The sequence below is a fragment of the Carcharodon carcharias genome, chromosome 8 (assembly GCF_017639515.1).
Source record: "Carcharodon carcharias isolate sCarCar2 chromosome 8, sCarCar2.pri, whole genome shotgun sequence".
Classification (NCBI taxonomy): domain Eukaryota; kingdom Metazoa; phylum Chordata; class Chondrichthyes; order Lamniformes; family Lamnidae; genus Carcharodon; species Carcharodon carcharias.
The window spans coordinates 39,916,094-39,922,321 of record NC_054474.1 but is presented as its reverse complement, the minus strand read 5'-3'; positions in this window follow the sequence as shown (position 1 = coordinate 39,922,321).

Below are 6,228 nucleotides of genomic sequence, written 5' to 3'. Positions count from 1 at the left end.
TGTTTGGTGGTTTAATACTTAATTACTTAAGAAGCAATTCAGGATCCCATCAAGAAATCAGGTCCTAGATTTGGGGACTAGGTTAGGATTTATAGTTGGGAACATACAACTCTGTTCATTGGTATTTTTTTGGGCATACCAATGGGATTGGTTTCGGATTTTACTACCAAAAATCCAGCACAGCCACGTTTGACCAAATGGTGTTTCCTGCATTGTTTAACTTCTAAGGTTTTGGGTTACTTCATGATGTACCATTGACCTTCACTTTACTTTCCTTCTACTGTTCATTTTCTTGCCCTATAAACAGTTGACATAGAAGTTATATAAGTTAATGTTTTGGATTTATTCTCTTACTGTCTCTACTTTTCACTGCAAGAGAGAGGCTCTGTGCAGGAGATTGCTGATCCATCTCATAAAAAGATAAGTTATGAGGAAACCTAAGAAACTTGGGATTTTTAGTCTGGATGGGAGGCTAATAAGGAGTGATCTTTTTGGCATACATGACATAGTAATGGTATGGAAAAGTTCTGTCGAAGGGTCATGAGGACTCGAAACGTCAACTCTTCTTCTCCGCCGATGCTGCCAGACCTACTGAGTTTTTCCAGGTAATTCTGTTTTTGTTTTGTATTTCCAGCATCCGCAGTTTTTTGTTTTTTGTTCTTTAAATATACTCTGGTAAATCTAACTAACTTTGGTACCAAACACAAAAAAACTTAAATGTTTTTAAATTTTAAATATAAACCAATAGAATTGCTTAAGTTTTACTTGTCTAATGTTTGGAATTTATTCACTTTTTACCCCTGATTTAATTCCTGGATGGCATTGGACCTCCTATGCATCTTTTATAAATACATTTTTAGGCTTTGACCGATGGCCTTACAGGATGCCGTCAAGCAACTCTGGCCTAGAAGGCTTGGCTTTGGACTGCACCACCTCGGCATAGGAGACAGTAGTTTTGGCTGGCTAGCTGGCAAGTTACAGCAAGGGCAGTGGCAGTGCTGGGAGGACAAATGCTATCATCCTGAGAGAGGACAGTAGGTTCATGACCCATGAAACAATTGTCACTGTCACTCACCTGGGGTGGCGCCTCAGCAATCCTAGTAATCTGTTGGAGGCTGGATTGCTAGACTGCTAAGAGTCTGCAAAGCCCTTTGAGCAGTGGTATATGCAGCCAAGATAGCAGCTATCTAGGACTGCCTGGCACCAAGCTGAAATTGCGCAACCTCATTCTGAGCTTTCACTGCAGCCCTCATTGGGTGACTCCTTGTACTACAATGGAAACCGACATTGGCCATCAGATGCTGTCATTGTGGGTGTGCAGGTGTTATAGAGTCATGAAGTCATGATTATGGCAAAGAAAGGTGTCGTTTGGCCCATAGAGTCCATGCCAGCTCTCGGTAGAATATCCCAGTCAGTCCCTATTTCCTGAAAAGAGCTGAATACCTGCCCCCTCTATGTTGTTGGTACCAATGCGTACCACCACTTTTGGCCCACTTCCCCTACAGAATATTCTACACCATCTCTGTAACATCTCTTATCCTGGCACCAGGAAGGCAATATGCCATGGAGGACTTAGGGTGATAGTATGGAAATGCCTGTCTGTTCCCTTAATGATGGAATCACCTGTAACAACCGCAATTCTCTCTTTGCTGTTCCTTCCTGTGCAGTCCCTTGTCAATGGTCTGATTAGCACTCCTTTAATGTGTTGTCACTCCCAAGAGTCTCCAATGCTGAATGTTGGTTTGAGAGCAGCACGCATTCCAAAGACTTGTACACTTCCTGCCTCTTCCCATTTGCTATCCTGAACACTCTCTGCCTATGGTTAGACACCCTAATATTTGCTCCCTTGTTTCCCTTAGCTTGGGATACATTTCATCTGGGCCTGGTAATTTATCTTTCAAAGATGTTAAACCCCTTAATGTTTCCTCTCTTATTATGTTCATCCCATCCAATACTTTATGCTCCTCTCCCTTAACTATAATTTCTGCATTGTCTACTTTTGTGAGGACAGATGTAAGTATTCAACATTCCTCCACATATTGGTCTTTAATAGCTCCTACTCTTTCCTTAGTTATCCTCTTGCCCTTTATGCATTTATAAAACACCTTTGTATTTTTGTTCATTTTACTTGCCAATATTTTTTCATGCCCTCTCCTTGCTTACCTAATGTTCTTTTAAATTTGACCTCTGCACTTTCTATGCTCCTCCAGGCTTTCTACAGCATTGATATCTCAGTATCTGACATAAGCTCCCCCTTTTTTTTCGCCTTATCTCACCCTGACAATCAGTGGGGCTTAGAGTAAGGAGTCCCGCCCTTTTTTTTGTAGCATCATCTTTGCTTTGAAATCTCACTATACATGCTTCCACTGCTCTGACATTGATTTATCTTCAAGTAGTGCTTCCAGTCCACTTTGGCTAAGTCACATCTCAGCTTGATAATAAATTAAGCTATTCCGCAGAGTCTAAGGCAGCAAGCGGAGCTGCATTGATCACTGGATATTCCTATGTTGACCCAGGTTAGTGTGGTCATCCTTCCAGATGGAAGTAGCTGCAGTGACATTATACAAAGCAAGTATTGTCCTTTGTGATATATTTTAGATCTGCTTCTGTTCTCTCAGCTTACTCAATGGACCCATGTCTCTTACAATCATAAGCTTTTGCTACTCAATATTTAAAATCTTCATTGCATTGCATCAGGGAGGTGGTGACATATGATGAAATTTTAATCTAATAAAAATCTGGAATTAAATGTCTGATGATGACCACAAAACCATTGCTGATTGTTGTAAAAACCCATGTGATTCACAAATGCCTTTTAGGGAAAGAAATCTGCTGTCCTTACCTAGTCTAGCTTACATGTGACTCCAGGCCCACAGCAATATTGTTGACTCTTAAGTGCCCTTTGAACAAGGGCAATTAGGGATGAGCAATAACTGCCCGCTTAACCAGCGCCACCCACATCCCATGAACAAAAAATAATAATAAAAACCTGAGCGTGTACAATGAGACCTACTTGTTATTGGAACAGGGTATCGTGATCCATGCACTTCATCTTCTGAATGGCACACTGATAAATATCTTAGATGACCCCAGATACAACACATTAAGATATTTTATTTTACGTCGCTAAGTGAATAAATAATCGCAAATTGCACTCATTTCAACTTATCTTTAGTCTTGCCACACTGACCCTTTCAGCATGCTAAAAATCATTTGATATTCTTGGACGGTGTTTTTCCATTGAATCCTCAGTTGATTTTTAAGTTTAGGCCGGCTTTCTTCTTAAAGGGCTATAAGTAACAGGAGAAAGAGTAAACCATTTGGTCCCTCGAGCCTGCTCCATATTAAATGGATCCAAGCCAGATGTTGAATTATGAAACAAGACACTGATCTCTTTCCTCGTTGTAGGTTTATTCACAGTATGCTGCATTATAGATCTCTACCTCCTATTGTCACAGCTAAATCTCTTTATATGCGCCCTCAGTCCTTAATCAACATTGCCCACCACCCGTGTATATTTAACAACGTAATCGACCATCCACTAACAGATTCCCTTTTGTTTTATCAAAAGTTTTATAACATACTTAAATAAACATTATGCAATCAAAGGAAAAAAATGGTTTTCCATATTTCTTACAACTTGTAACATACAATGTCCCTCTTCAAGGACTTCTAACAATTTCTTGAAGCAAGCATTACTCTTTGGAAAACAGTATGATAGTTCGTGACTTACATCTACCCATTTTAATCTAGAGATATCTTCTGTCCAACATTTCCTTCATACTGGTAAGGTCAATCCTCAACTTTTTCTCAGTGACACTCTTTGTTGAAGGAATATTATCCCAAAGAGGATGGTTATCCACAAAGAGGATGGTTATCCACATGATTTTCAATAGGCAAACAAAACAATTTCCTTCAGAATGTTAAATAAGTACAACCCCATATCTATTGCTTCCACCAGTGCCAATATTTCTGCAGAGAGGGTACTTCTAACCACCATTTTTATTTTCTTGGCATCCCAGACCAAGGGGCAATGTTTTCCATTTTCACCCACCAAGAATATGATAAACCGAGCTGTACTCAAATACCCATTCGGAAGATTGCCATGGGAAGCATCATGAGAAGGGAATGTAAGATGTCAGGATCTTGACCATTCTGAAAACCACAGGGTTCAGACACTGAATGATTTGATGATCAAAATGAGTTTATTAACATGCACAAGTTGTACTTAATAAATGGCAGTAGTCTATCATCAGCCTCCGGCTCTTGCTTCCTAGAGTCACTGGGGTGCTATGTTCTTCTGCATCTTGTCCAGCCTTGGGACTCATCTTCAAATCTTGCCAACAAAGCCTAAAGCTTTTCCTCTTTTATCCTCTCAAAGAGCCACTAGCCTTGCCATCAGGTAATTTAATTGGTTGACACTAACTTCGTCATTAACCCAAATATCATCAACAGTGCAACACGTACACCTGGCAGATGTTCCCTGCTTTTCATCTTAGCAACAACCTTAGAGTCTGCATTTTGACCTTGGCCATCCGGTTTTCGCTTACATTGTAACAAAGTTTCAAAACAAGGTTCATAACAAACATTACAGAAGGTCACATCAAAAGCTTAATTCACTCTATTTTAAGAGCTTATTTCATGATATAATAAGTACAGTAAGAAAGCACTTTTGAGATCTTAACGCTTTCTGAAAGCTTACTTCACTATGCCTTACAGGACCAACTTCATGTCTTTCGGATCACCCAAGACTGGAAACTTGAGTTCACATTTCTCTGAATTTAATTTCTTTAATGTTTTATTTGCCTTCAGAACCTTCTCAACTCTAGCATCTTTCATCATAGTATTAAGTTCTAATATGTCATAACTGGCATCAGGTCTTAACTGACAATCAAGCTTCTTAACTGCTCTGTTCATCTTTGGATGTAGGATCATCTTTCTGTGAAGACTTGGCCCAATTTATTGGTATATGATTAATACTTTCTAGGTTTGATTGTTGACTCAAGGTTACGCCTGACCTATTTTGCTTAATGTCTAACCCTATAAGGTTTATTTAAAGGCCCTCGAAGCCTGACTTCCAATCTTAAATTCCCCTTTTACCTTACCTATAACAAATTGCTCAAATTCTGCAACATATAGAAAATCATTGATGTACATCATAAAGATACCTGTGCCTTCCTCTTTGTGATACCAATAGAACGTTGCTGGGTCTGCTTTCAGCTGAAAACAACCCACTTTCAACAAAACAGACCTAGCTGGGAGATAACATACCACTGATGCATCATTCAATTATAAACACATTTGTTTAATTTCCGCAGATTCCATTCTACATCACTCACTTTTTTAGGTGGTTTCAAAAACATCTCTGAAGTTTTTCACCCTACTAAAATGAGGCTTTTATATTGATCGACCTATATTTCCATGAATATATGGCTATGAGAGCTAAGAAAATCTTTAGAATCACTTTTCCTGCTGTGGGGCGATCCACTCTAACATCTCAATCACCAAGTGTTTTTTAAAACTCCCAGCCATTGGTCTTGCTTTAGTTTTATATGTTCCTCCTGGAGTACTTTTTCCTTACATATCCACTTGTGTGATAAGGCTGGCTGTCCCCTATCTAACACTGCAGAGTAGACACCAAATTCTTTCCAACTATCCAACTCTTTTCATTTTTCCTCTCTTATTTATTTTTCTTCTAATTTGTTTGTGGCTGCCAAAACTTCCCAATCATAAGGGTTTTTGCTTCAAGTGGTGTTTCTCCTTTGTTCTATAGTCCTTGTTCTAGTCAAACAATGACCTCTATTTGATCTTCTATCTCTTTCTGGATGACTGCTTTATGACCTCTCCCTCCCATATTCAGAGGTTCTGTTGCCAATATGTGATCATTTCCAAGGGCCAGAGTCACTTTCAGATTCAAATATGGGAACTTACACTGTGTTTTCCGGCTTTCCACAAGTTTACCTCATTTTATCAGTCCATAGAGCTTACCTCTTGTCCATCATCTTGAACATTTAGCCAATGTTTGAATTTGCTGGTGGCTTCCCATGTTTTCCCTACAGTAATCATATCCCTCCATTCACTAGACTGTTCTGGTATGTATGTTACGCTAATACCTACTGTTGACAGTTGTCCTTTGGGAAAAAATAGCCCTATCCCGTGCATCTGTATCACTTGTCTCTCGCCATTCAGCCTTTAGTTATCGTATTCTGTTCCTTATAACTCTCAAAC